The 14,275-nt window shown below is 39.5% G+C and overlaps 1 long non-coding RNA gene across 1 annotated transcript; it reads left to right on the top strand.

Annotated features, from left to right (window-relative positions):
• Positions 1-3,982: 3,982 nt before the first annotated feature.
• LOC121876734 lies at positions 3,983-14,208 on the top strand. Its single transcript, XR_006090807.1, has 4 exons — positions 3,983-4,103; positions 4,454-4,575; positions 5,815-5,876; positions 14,057-14,208. It is a non-coding gene; the product is annotated as an uncharacterized LOC121876734 (long non-coding RNA).
• Positions 14,209-14,275: the final 67 nt, after the last annotated feature.

The following is a 14,275-nucleotide window of genomic DNA, read 5'->3' as shown; positions in this document are numbered from 1 at the left end:
GTAAGGAATTTAAGCCCTAGAAACCGATTACTGTATTGGCGGACTAATACTACAGCTGGTGGACCGCCAAATGCAAGCGAAAACGTGTTCTGGTCGGCTCGTAAGAAACTCGTTAATCGAGGGATTGCTCGTTAACCGAAGTTAAGAATCTTATGGAAGGTAACTGGTTAACCGAGGGACCACTGTACTACAATATTACGGGGTTCTCTCAATTTTAAATCTCTGAACATGGTATGAGCTCTTAAGAAATAACAGTCTTGAAGATACATGAAATTGAGAGAAAACGGAGGGCTCAGGCGTACTGAAGCGATAAGAAAACGAGGGCTTCTGACGTTGGACTCAAACATGATGGCATAGCTACATGCTTAATGGTCTACTGAGCGTAAAATAAATCGTTTGATTTTACGTTAATTAACATGCATGACCGTGATCATTACAATGAGAACAGTACTCTAAGTTATGACGAATGAATGCCTTAAAAAATTGAAGCAACTGCTCTGGAGTGAAGTAGCTACGGCATCTGTACAAAGTGTACAACATTCCCAACTTTCAATGAGGCAGTTTGAGCAATGTTGAGGATGTGTGGCTTCCATAGCATATTAGATTAATCTACAGTTAAAAAACAGTATTTTTGCATTTACACATTCCTACCACTAATCTATTATCATATTCTAATAATATGTCTAATTATAGGATCATTTTCATTTATTACATTACCGTCGCAAATGTATAATAACAGAGATAGTGTGGGGTACGGGCTATTTGGTTCACACTCAGGATGGGATGGAGAAAGGAAACTCACAATGTGCTCTCTGTATACATATTGTATTGGATGTACAATGCAGCTTGGTGCTGGGAAGTGGCAGCGTGGTTACAAGCGTGATGTAGAGAGAGCTGGTTGGTGAGAATGCTCAGAGGAGGACCGGCTTGTGGGTCGCCATGCTCACCGGCGGGAGTGGAGGAGGTGGTGTTGCTTGCTGCGGCTGTAGCTAGAAGAAGACAGGTCACCACGAGGTCAGGTCTTATATAGTAGAGGTAGGCGTGGCTTAATAGTTGACCTCCGTGATGTATGGCGGCGCTGGTTGACCTAGACCACGAGGCATACACTGGGGAATTCGCGGGGTCGGCTACTCAGCGACAAGCGTTTGTCGGGGAGGAATCCACTACAATAGCATATCCAAAATTTTATCTATTTTCTTCCACTAATATTCCGCCATTATCGCCTACCTCGTCTTTCACACTGCGTGTCTCCTTCATAAATCATTACGCGTAGCCGACTCCGCGAATTCCCCAGTGTATGCCTCATGTTCTGGGTCAACCAGCGCCGCCATACATCACGGAGGTCAACTACTAACCCACGCCTACCCCTGCTATTTAAGACCTGACCTCGTGGTGATCTCTCTCTTTTCTACCTACACCAACCAGCCAGCAACACCTCCTCCTCCTCCGCATGCCTGGTGGTCCTCGCTCCCGCCGGTGAGCATGGCGACCCACAAGCTGTCCTCCTCTGAACACCGTCACCAACCAGCTCTCTCTACATCACGCTTGTAACCACGCTGCCACTTCCCAGCACCAAGCTGCATTGTACATCTAATACAACATGTATACAGAGAGCACATTGTGAGTTTCCTTTCTCCATCCCATCCTGAGTGTGAACCAAACAACCCGTACCCCACAAATGGTGACCCTGGAGTGACCACTCACACAGGATGGAGGAGAAACAAATGGTGACTCCCGGAGATTCGCACTCACACAGGATGGAGAAGAAACTGATCACTCTCCCAGTCTTCAAGCAACATGGAAGACTGGCTTACCCACGCAGAGGCAGCTCTCATCGGTTCTACAGCTACTGTCTCTAAACCGCAGGTTTGACACCCTAGAGCAGCACTACTTCTCTAAGCAGACACCAGCTCCTCTTCCTGCCCCAAGCACCATGCCCTACCGACCCCAACACACCCGTCCTGCCTCAGACGCCACCCCCGGCCCAGCAGTGCCCCCTGCCGCTTCTGCTGATGCAGCCCCTGCTCCCGACACGGCCAATGCGCCTGAGTGCGGACCCACACACCCCTCTTTTCTCCCTCAGGTACTCCCTGCCACTGTCCTGCACCCTGCTTCTGTCGTGGACCCAGCTGCTGTCACGAGCCCTCATCCGCTTCTGCTGACGCAGCTCCTGACCCAGGCCCACACACCCCAGCAGGTGCATCTGATGACTCTGTACCTGCCTTGAGGGAAGCACAACATTCATCGCCTCCACACACCCTCTTTCTCCCTCTCTTCTCCCACAGGTATTGTGTATCTAGACAGTTGTCTCTTCTAGCAGCCGGCTCATCCACGCCCTGCCGTTATGTCCCACATGAGGCATGCACCGCCCGTTCTGCCTCACATGTGCCATGCAACCCTGCAGACAACAAGTCTCCTACACCGCCTGGAGGGAAGGAGGGCCCCCAGGCAGCGGCGGAGGAGGTGGTGTTGCTTGCCGAGGCTGTAGCTAGAAGAAGAGAGTTGGTTGGTGAGGATGCTCAGAGGAGGACCAGCCTGTGGGTCGCCATGCTCGCTGGCGGGAGCGAGGATCGCCAGGCAGGCGGAGGAGGAGGTGTTGCTGGCTGGTTGGTGTAGGTAGAAAAGAGAGAGATCACGAGGTCAGGTCTTAAATAGCGGGAGTAGGCGTGGCTTAGTAGTTGACCTCCGTGATGTATGGCGGCGCTGGTTGACCCAGACCACGAGGCATACACTGGGGAATTCGCGGGGTCGGCTACTCAGCGACAAACAGCGTTTGTAGGGGAGAAATCCACTACAATGCGACCAATCAAAAGCGGTTTTTTTGCAACCAATTAAATTGATTTTGGGTTTAATTCGCGGTATTTTTGGCCCAATCAAATTCGATTTTTATTTTGGGTCTCTTATTTCGAAATTCAAATTCAGTTCGACCATGGCAGTCTGCGATGGTTGTCACTTGAATTACATGGAGCTGATTGCCAGTTCTGGAAAAAAAACGAAGAAACTATAGCGTTTTTTTGATTGCATGGTGCTCTTCCAACTTCAGTAAAGTGTCATAAGTGCAAGACTGAATGTAAATATCGCAAAGACCAACGTATGTGCTGTGGGGTAAGAGATTGTTTGGTTCACACTTAGGATGGGTTGGAGAAAGGAAACTCACAATGTGCTCTCTATATACATGTTGTATTGGATGTACAATGCAGCTTGGTGCTGGGAAGGCAGCATGGTTACAAGCGTGATGTAGAGAGAGCTGGTTGGTGAGGGTGCTCAGAGGAGGACAGCTTGTGGGTCGCCATGCTCGCCAGCGGGAGCGAGGGCCACCAGGCAGGCGGAGGAGGAGGTATTGCTGGCTGGTTGGTGTAGGTAGAAAGAGAGTGATCACCACGAGGTCAGGTCTTAAATAGCGGGGGGTAGGCGTGGCTTAGTAGTTGACCTCCGTGATGTATGGCGGCGCTGGTTGACCTAGACCACTAGGCATACACTGGGGAATTGGTGGGGTCGGCTACTCAGCGACAAACAGCGTTTGTAGGGGAGAAATCCACTACAGTGCCGTTGTATAAGAATCTTAGGTAAGAAATAGGTGATTTCATCATATGGCGAGAGTCAGTTAGGTTAGGTTTTGTTTTTGTTTTTCTAGTGTGTTTTGGTGTATTTTTTTTATTCGCTTATCCATTATTTTTTTCGAATAAGTTCCACGAAAAAACATCGAAAAAAAACCCGGCCAATTTCCGACGGAGATGAAGGTGGTCATATTCGGTGTAAACACACACTAATACACTAGAACAATATAATTTTTACTTTCTAACGGAGTGGGAGGAGGAAATTCAAATTTACCTAAAAAACTTCATTATCGTCAATAATCAGCTGAAAGTTATAACTTTTCTCGAGTAATGTGAGATAACTTGCCCTGAGGGAGGCCTTATATAAATTATTAAAGCTTTATTGACAAACAACACATAGTTACAAGATTTACACAATTTAAGACATTTAATAATATTATAGAGTAACTTTATCATTTTTATAGTTTAAAAATAAATATAAGGTAAAACAATTGCTGGTGTAAACAGCCGCTGGCCACAGGTGAGCAACAACGGCTGTGAGTTGAGGTAAATTGTTTTGTAATATTGTATTAATATGTGGGAGATGTGTGCAGGTATTATACAGAGAGCCTTATAGTTGTTGTGAGGAACAGTTTGGCCAAGGTAAAAGGAACAGTTTGGGCCAAGTAGTTTAGACCTGAGTAACAACACCTTGTTGTTATTTGCTAGTGACAGTGTTCTTTAGGGGGTAAGTGTTTATGTTTTTATAATTTAAGGTTAAATAAGGATATAACTAATTACTATAAACGAGTTGTGTAATAATACCTAAGATAATAATAATAGCAGCTGTCTGGGTCTAACCTAACCTAACCTCCCCAAGTTTTTTTATAGTAAATATAATATTTTGTTTGTTGCAGGAGATGTTTCAACAAAACTTGGGGAAATTGAACTGCTCCATAACAGATGAAAATAATAACTGGAGCATGGAACGAAAGCTGTTACCAGCACTACTAGCACCACCACTACCACCTATGGCAAGGTAAACTATAGGAACAGCTCTCATAGCATATACAGGAATTTGTTGTGCTCGTCAAACTCTTAAGACAAGTTGTTGTAACTGTGCTGCTGTTAGTCATTTGTCTGTCTTCCTTTTATATATCTTTCTGTTTAAGTCAGTGGTTCCCAGCCTGTTGACCATGAGGGTAATTTAAACCACGTCAGTTCATAATAAAACTGAACAAGGCTTGACCCTCCTAGCAGAGTGCCAGAGTTTAAACCAAGGGTCTGCAACGGGTCCGACTAATTACCCAAATGAACCCAAATGTACCCAAATGTAGCCGCAATGAAGTCAAATAATGGTCCTACATGAATAAATCGGACTGCCAATCACTTCTCGACTAGTATTTGGTGTCACAAAGTCACAAAAAATTGGAAAACATAATTTAATCTGAGTTAATAGAACGCCTGCATTTACCTAGCCTAACCTAACCTAACTCAGATTAAATTAAGTTTACCAATTACTTTATGACACAAATACTAATCGTTTACGCTTGTATGACCATCATTTGGCTTCATTGTGGCTACATTTGGGTTCATTTGGGTAATTAATGGGGCCGTCTGCAACCCTCATATTTGTGGCCGGCATTATAGCCTCCAAAATATGTGATGAGCGGCCGGCTAAGGTAACATAAGGGTATTGGAACACTTGATGCAGGAAACATCTGATCTGATACTCTTTGTTAAACTGGTAAATTATACCTGACAATGCCAGTACAGTACATGAAATACTTGGAACTATTACTGTTGAAAATCTGCTTCAAATCCTTTTGTGGACAGTCATTGTCAGCCATATATTGACGAGGTTAAAGATAATATTCAGACAAATTAACCAAGGACAGCTGACAAACAAAGCCATGGGATAATTATTTCCAGTAGAGTCTTTATGCCAGCAGCATGTGGTGATCATAGGGCCAGGCAGTCACCCATCTTAGTACTAACTTTGCTATACGGACAAGAATCGGTGTTTCCAACATAGTACTGTGCTGTTGGTGATGCACAGCTGCAAGGGCATATCCAGGGGAGTCGTGGGGGTCCAGACCCCCCATTTCACCAGAAAATTCCAATAATTTTTATTTAATGCAGTATTGTACTCAGGTATTTTTGTACAGTAAAAAATATTTACTATTGACTTCAAAATATCCCCTAATATCAAGAGCACATGGCTTAAAAATGTCCATGATATTGGTCAGATTGTAATGTTTTTGTTTGTTTGTTACAGATGAGTAATGACTAAACCCTTGAGAAATTAACAACTGGAACATGGAGAAACTGCTGTTACAGGTATGTCTTTATGTCTCTGTCTGTCTGTTTTTCTCTATGCTGTATCTTTCTAAATCTCAATTTTTCGAGGTTTGTCTAACTGTCTATCTTTATGTATCTGTATATCTTTCTATTACCGGTAGTCTTTCAATACCTGTATGTGGAAGGTGGGTACACAAGAGGTACAATGAGTGAGGAAGGTGGGTACACAAGAGGTGCAGTGGAGTGGATGGAGACTGCAGGTAATGGCTGGAGGAATATTAGGGAATTGTTGTCTTTATTGTCAGCAAGAGGACTTTCCCATCACATGAAAGGAAGACTGTATACAACTGGTGTGAGAAGTGTGGTGTTATATATCCGTAAAGCATGGGCAGTTGAAGAGGATGACATATGCATTATGCAGTCTTGAGTGAGCTGAAATGAGAATGGTGAGGTGGATGTGTACTGTGACACTGAAAGATAAGAATCCCCACTCATAGCTAAGAGGATGGCTGGGTATTGAGAGTATCGGCAAAGATTTACGTATAAGTAGACTGAGATCAGGCATGTGGGGAGAATGGATGAGACCAGCTGGGTTAGGTGGTGCATGAGACTAAATGTGGTGAGGAGGAGAGGCAAAAAATGGTGCAGCATGAAGAGTTACTGCAGCTAACCTACACAGTGTGAAAAATGGCTGTATGATTTTGATGTGGAAGATGATGAATTTGATCTATTTTCTGTCTAACTTTCAGTCTGTCTAACTTTCAGTCTATCTATCTATACCACTGTACTGTATTTCTCACCATATTAAAGGCAACTACTGATATAGCATGAAAGGTTCATAGTCCCAAGAAAGTTCACCTGAACCAAACTTGCATAAAAGGAACAAATATTTAAATGAGAAATATTGCAATGTTTTCCATAACCTGTACAGTACAGTTGACCCCTGTCAACCAAGGATTTCCATTCGCGGATTCTGGATGTTCTCGGTGTTTACACTGCAAACCATTTCACACAACCACGGTATTGAATTTCAAGAATCTGTGGATAAGTGTGGCGTCTCTATCCCTCTGCAGTCTAATGTATTCCTCCTTAAGTGTGAGGAATTAATAAAAATTATAATAATAAATAAAAGAAAAGAAAAAATACTGCATTGCCATTTGACAATTGTTTCACTAAAGATGCGGGACATGGGCGTGCTTCCCGCTCTCCCTCACACGATCGTGGGCTGACTCCTGCAGACATAATAAAAGTTTTTCTCTTTGTTTTTGACCTTTTGATCATCATTTCTTTTCTTTTATGTTTTATTTTTCTGCTAACTCAGTATGAATGATTGCATGTGCATGTATCGGCTAAAAAAGTGAATAAAACTACGTATATCTACCCAAAACTACGAGTTAAATAACAATAACGCAGCTCCCATCTTGGCCTGGTAGGGAGAGGCTGAAATCCCTGAAACCATCCCCAGTACTGTGCACTCTGTATGAATGACTGCAGGTGCATATAACAGTAAAAAATAAATGAATAAAAATACATATACTGTACTGTAGTAACTAACCAAAAATATAAGTTGAAAAATAACAATAACACAGCTTGGCCTGGTGTATATATATATAACTATGCAGTTAAATATGGTGTAAGGTGGAAACATATGTTTGGTTAAAAATATGTCTTATATGGTGGGAAATATGGTATATCTCTCAGTCTATCTCTTTACATCTTTCTGTCCATTTGTCTACAGTATATCTGTCTTATATGTACTGTACACAGAACTACTGTACTAACCATGATAGGCAGCACTGAGTTGACAATGTGTGTGATTAATACCTGGAATACAAATATTTCCAGGAAAATGTCCAATATATTCAGCAACTAGACCACTTTAGCAATATAGAAGAACTAAGAAAATATTGTTTACTGTTTTTATACCAAAACACTGGCGATTGTCTCTCATATATCAGTTGTATATCTTTAGTGGTGCATTACTGTTTCCTGGGTTCATTCCTCAGCCTGGGACAGATGTGAGAAGGGTGTGACCCTCACTACCAAACATGGCAGGTTTTCTCTTGGTACAATACAAAAGTTTTCTCCCATACTGTACAGTATTTACACTGGACAATGAAGGACACAATAAAGAACAGATCAACTGCCCAAACGGCTCATGACAATTTCACTACGTAAACTTATACAAAGGTGAATCATAATTTAATGTTGACTCAGCCATAGTGAGCTTCAACATTTATGCCAGTAATGTACTGATGAATGAATCTTGATCACACACAACTATAAGGCGGCCTTTTCTTGCCACTCCATCTTCCCTCTGTCAGATAACAAACAAAGTATTACTGTACATTCCTTGGCCTTTATTGTGGAAAAGCCAAGAATTATTATTGTGTGAGGATGTAGTGGATCTCTGAAGTAACAGTCATAACCAATGAAATATTTTTGTGTTAAGTCAGTGGTGTAAGTCTGGTAGTTTGTTGTATGCAGGTCTGACCCACCTGGATCATCCTGTTGCAAACTACTGCAGGGAGTGAAGACCTTCCTTAAAAGGTTTAACTTGGCAGTACTGTATTCAGAAGGTCACAGCTCTGTATCAGCTGTCAACATGGGCGTCCTCAACGGCACTTCACGGTTTATAACAAAGCCATTTTTTTATTACATGTACTTATTTTTGTCCTTGATGATGTGGTTCACCCATTGTCAGATGCAGGTCAGGAACACTAAGGACTGTTCCTCTATAATCCTCACTGAGTACATGAGGATGGATTACATTCTTAACTCTAAAATGGCAGCCATCACCTGCAGAAGTGAGCTGTAGGGATGGTAGCCATCACCTGCAGAAGTTAGCTGTAGGGATGGTAGCCATCACCTGCAGAAGTTAGCTGTAGGGATGGTAGCCATCACCTGCAGAAGTTAGCTGTAGGGATGGTAGCCATCACCTGCAGAAGTTAGCTGTTGGGATGGTAGCCATCACCTGCAGAAGTTAACTGTAAGGATGGTAGTCATCATCAGCGGAAGCTTCATGTTCCAATTTTACACAAACGGGTGAGGGATGATCCTTAACTAGTGACTAAGTGATAAAGAAGGTACCTGGATCTTCCTTATTTGCAACTTGTCCTGGCATCACATGACCCAACTGTACCCAGACTGTGGCCTCACACATGTGCTTTACTGTTTGTCTCTAAATCCAAGGTTATATACTGTATAGAAGCTAACCTGAGGTCTGGCACAAATTGTTCTGTTCTGTTTGTGAAGATTGATGTGTTGTTATATAATGCAGCATCACTTATTGTGGCCACATTGTTGTACTGTACATCACTTTTTGTATACCTGTACAGTATTGTCCATATACCTGTACCTCATTGTCTATATACAGAACATGGTGAACTTGACTGTATATTGTACCTCTTTGTCTATATACAGAACATGGTGAACTTGACTGTATATTGTACCTCTTTGTCTATATATGTGGTAAGTATTGCTTACACACACATAATTATTAATTAATTTGTTAAAGTAAAATGGAGGCTTATCTCCTTCTCGACCTATCCCACAATTCACTTTTCTCCTAACAGTACTTGGCCTATTGGCTCCAGTTCTTGGCTTTGAGCCTAATTTCCATAAATCAATCAATCAAATAATCCTAACACTACATGTACTCTGATATACTGTACTCAGCTTATTGTAGGAAGGATTTATGAGTAATGAAGTTCTATGAAGACTTCAACCAGCTGTTCCTGAGGTACTGTACTATACTATACGGTATGTAATGTATACTGTAATATACTGTACTGTACTGTACTGTACTGTACTGTACTGGACTGTACTGTACTGTACAGTACTGTACAGTACTGTACTATACAGTACTATACTGTACTGTACTATACTGTACTGTACTATACTATACTGTACTATACATTACTGTATTATACTGTACTGTACTATATTGTACTGTTGATGGAACATATAAGTAAAAACACAATATCTTGAACCTTGTCAGAAGTGTTCGTCCTCTGGGTGCGTTAACAGCTCTGGCTGTGTTCCACGCCACTGGTCTACATCTCAACACCAGGAACCAATCCTGTATGCCATGACTAACTTATTAGTTTAAGGTATATACTGTACTGTACTGTACTGTATAACTCAGTGTTACTTCTTTAATGTTAAAATACAATGGTAATCAATTACTAGTTTATTTAAATAAACTAATTAACCAGATTTATAATAAATGCTGAGAATATTCAACCATCTGATGGCCTCTTACGTTCATCAGACTACAGTAATTTATAATAAACCATGACCACTCTTTATATTTGTATACATGTGAATCATTGATTATACAAATTAGTGTAAGAAAACCAAGATACCCCTGACAAGAAGCCAATTTCACGTTAAATTTGCACAAAACCACGACCCAAATATCCATAGGTGCTTCATGGGTCCACCGGGCAAGTTGCTGCCAGGTTTTATTTACAATTTGTTATTATTACATGGAATTATACAATTTTCACAATATACACTGAACTGTATACCTGTATTGTCTATATGCTGAACTGTATACCTGCATTGGCTATATGCAAGTTGAACCAATTGTAAACTTAAATGATAAGTTTACTGAATAAATATATATCTTTCTATCTAAAGTGGTCTAGTGTATGGAAATATTTTGAGCTTTTTCCTGATAATTTTGTTTCATCACAGGTGTTACTCTGTTGCAGTGTGAGCCAGTGTGAGGTGGAGGCAAATATTGAATGAACTTGTAAACTGAGGTGTTTAGCTGTAGCTCTGGAAGATTGACAATTTGTCTTCTTTTAATTATTATAAACCAGAAACCTTATTTCTCACTTTTTATCCATGTATAATTTGGCTAAATTTATTTTTTTAATTTACCTGGACTTAGAATACCATCACAATATGATTTGAAATTAAAGAAAAGAAAATTATGTTCAGTTTCCTTTTGTGTTTTCAAGGACTTTAGAATTAATATGATTTAGTGAGGCTGTTGAACTTTTCCGGTACTTTAGATAACTTTCCCATTTATGTTAAACTAAACCGTAAATACATATTATTGTTCTTTGAGGAATTAAATTTCATCAGTTTGGTGTCATTTAATGTTGCTCTAAAGTCTGTTGATTGACTTATGCAGCAATTATTGTCATAGTCATGCCAGTTAATGTTGTTTTTGGACATACAGTTTATAATGTAGTGATCTACATTAAAGCAAACCATTTTTATTTTCCAAATTTGTCATGCTGGTGAACACACAGTGGGTTATGAAGGCGTGCATGGTAGGAAAGGCTTTGGAATAAGGAATACTGAAGGTGAAAGAATACTTGAGTTTGGGGTTGATATGCAACATGTGTTTAAGAAGAGAGCATGTAGGCCTAAGTCAGGTGGCACATAAACCCAGATTGGCGATTGGCTACATTTTTGTCAGGAAATTAGAGCAAAGATATTCCGCTGAGTGTGATTGATAAGATTTGTGGCGGGAATCATGAAGTGGACAGATAGATAAAAAGAGAAAAGAAGATTGTGTGAGACGTGGAAGATGGGTGGCAACAGAGAGAAGTACAGTACCTGGAGGCTAATCTGAGATGGTTCAGGCTTGTGAGGAGAAAGGAGGAAACTAACTGGGTCAAGAGATTCATGAATGAATGTGGAGGGGATAGGAGTCAGAGGAAGGCAAAGAATGGCATGAGGAGAGGTTGTAAAGAAATGTTAGTGCTACTATAGTAACTGAGTATGTTTGTTGCTTGGAATGATGAGGAACAATCTGGACAAACTGAACAGACAAAAATGAACAATTTAACACAAATTTAGAAATTGTTGAATAATGTCAAAATATTCAGAACTCAGTTAATTTGTATTTTCAGTAATTCGAGTGACCCAGAGTCTCTTTTTGTCGAATCAATGAGGGTATAGCGCAGTTTGTGGTCCACCGAATTACTGAAAATACAAATTAACCGAGTTCCGAATATTTTGACATTACTGTATTAAAAAATTTCCAATTTTTTTATTAAATTGTTCATTTGTTTTCTGTTCAGTCTGTTCAGATTGTTCCTCATTATTCCAACCAATAAACATACTCAGTTATCATGCCTTGATTACCACAGGAAATGCTCTATTTATAATTACTGTGCAAACAAATATTTTTTAAGTGTACAAACAGTAATAATAAAGTAAATATTACAGTAATAAATAAATGTAAGACTTACTGTACATTGCGAGGTGAGGTGATAATATGTAAATTATATTCAGAAAGCATAATACTGTAGTATTCAGGATCAGGTCTGGGGTCCACTGCTGTCTTCAAGAAGATTAATTCCTAATCCCCACCTTACCTAACTCAAGAGACTGATTCCTTTGTTCTATGTGTTTCTCCCTTGATTTGTTGTTAGTTGGCAGAAGAGGGACCGATAGTGCATTTTTTCCCGGCTGAGAAGAGATGTGTAATATTTCAATGTGATTCTGTTCTTTTAAAATGTTAGTTTTTGCATGATGTAGTATTACTGATAAGTAATGTGTCTTAGCAAAAATAAGTATGCGTCCTCCGAAAGTGTCAATTTGCTACCAGAATTTAACAGTTAATTCATGTATAAGATTTCTGATAAACTTCCTACGTACTCATGTTTGGAATAAGGAATGTATGTATCTTTATATAATTTAGCTAAATATCTTTCTCGTTAGAAACGGTCATCCTAATGATTATGAATTAACTCATTTAGAAATACTTCATTACTTCAGGACAAAATCGGACAGATTTGCAACAGCCAATCAGCTGTAACTCTTGAGGAGGGGGCTGGGCATATCTTCTCAGCTGGGAAGAAATGCAATACAGTACAGTCAAACCAGCTCCAAAATTTTGAATTTTATTTCTCCAATGAGGGTTTTTACAATGTCGAATCACATTATTTATTTATTTTATTTTATGTACATTTTAAAAATATTTATACATTATTTGCACAATAATTATAAATAGAATATTGTATGTGGTAGCCAAGGCGACTTTTCGAACCACTTGGTTATTTCAGATTCATTCCAAATTAAAATCGTTTAATTAATTTTTTGAGAAACATGCGAATTAAACCGAAGTATGAATTACAGCGATCCTATTTAACGAGGGTACAGTGTAAATACCCCAGTAGATTGCATATTATAGTAGCAATGAAATGTCAGAATTATTTTTATGTATTAAATCTGATTATGCCAAATATTTTTGTATTTATCTATTGAGGTCTAGATGTGCTTAACAGTAATATTTTAAGTCCAAAAATTCATTGTTTAAAAATATTCCCAGTCCAAAAATTCATCGTTTAAAATATTCTAAGTCCAAAAATTATTCAAAGTCCAAAAATTCATTGTTTAAAATATTCTAAGTCCAAAAATTCATGGTAAAAATTATTCTAAGTCCAAAAATTCATCGTTTAAAATATTTTAAGTCCAAAAATGGCCAAAATTATTCCTGGGCAAATTTTGAGTAATAATAAATTTTTGTGTGGTTTTAGAGGTAAAACATTTGTGCCATTCTTAAAGAGCTCCAGCTTGGCATCTGTGTACTATAAGGCATAACGGACTACCTGGACGTGGGGAGAGTAACTCGCTGGGCGCCTACCGAGTTACTCACCCCCACGGCCAGGTAGTCCGTTATGCTTGTATTTTTTTATATTATTGGTGAATGATAATTTGAAGAGGCTTTTATCCGGAGACGCTTCCAATTATCCTTTACCAAATTTTTTCAACGTTATTCCTGGCAATGGCAAACTCAAAAAACACTTAAGGGTAAAAAAAATGGCAAATTTTTGCTATTTTTAGCCATTTTTTTCACATTTTTTAGCTATTTTTATGTATTTTTAGCTTTTTTGGGGGTTATTCTTTCTAATTTTATATTTATTTTTGTATTTATATATTTTTATTATACTATTTATTATTTATTTATTTTACATATATAATTTTTTTTGTATATTTATTTTTATATATATTTATTTATATACTGTATATATTTGTTTATATATATTTTTCATTTGTATATTATGTGTATAAAATGAATTGGATATTTTTTCAAATATTTAATTAAATTATTTTGCTTCAAAATCTGAAGCTGAACTTAATCAATTTTCTGTAAAAGATAAAAATATTGTAAATGCTGTTAAAGGTTAATGAAGACATAATGACATTTAGACATTTATTAATGGAAACTTAATGGCTCTATAAATTTGCAGAGCAGTCCAGGACAGCAGCATGCACAGAGCAGAGCATTCCTGGGGAGCGGCAAGCACAGAGCAGAGCCGTCCAGGGGAGCGGCACGCGCAGAGCCGTCCAGGGGAGCGGCACGCATAGAGCAGAGCCGTCCAGGGGAGCGGCACGCACAGAGCAGAGCCGTCCAGGGGAGCGGCACGCACAGAGCAGAGCCGTCCAGGGCAGCAGCCAGCAAGCACAGA

The sequence above is a fragment of the Homarus americanus genome, unplaced genomic scaffold, assembly GCF_018991925.1.
Source record: "Homarus americanus isolate GMGI-L3 unplaced genomic scaffold, GMGI_Hamer_2.0 scaffold50281, whole genome shotgun sequence".
Classification (NCBI taxonomy): Eukaryota; Metazoa; Arthropoda; class Malacostraca; order Decapoda; family Nephropidae; genus Homarus; species Homarus americanus.
This window is presented reverse-complemented; position numbering and strand designations above follow the sequence as displayed.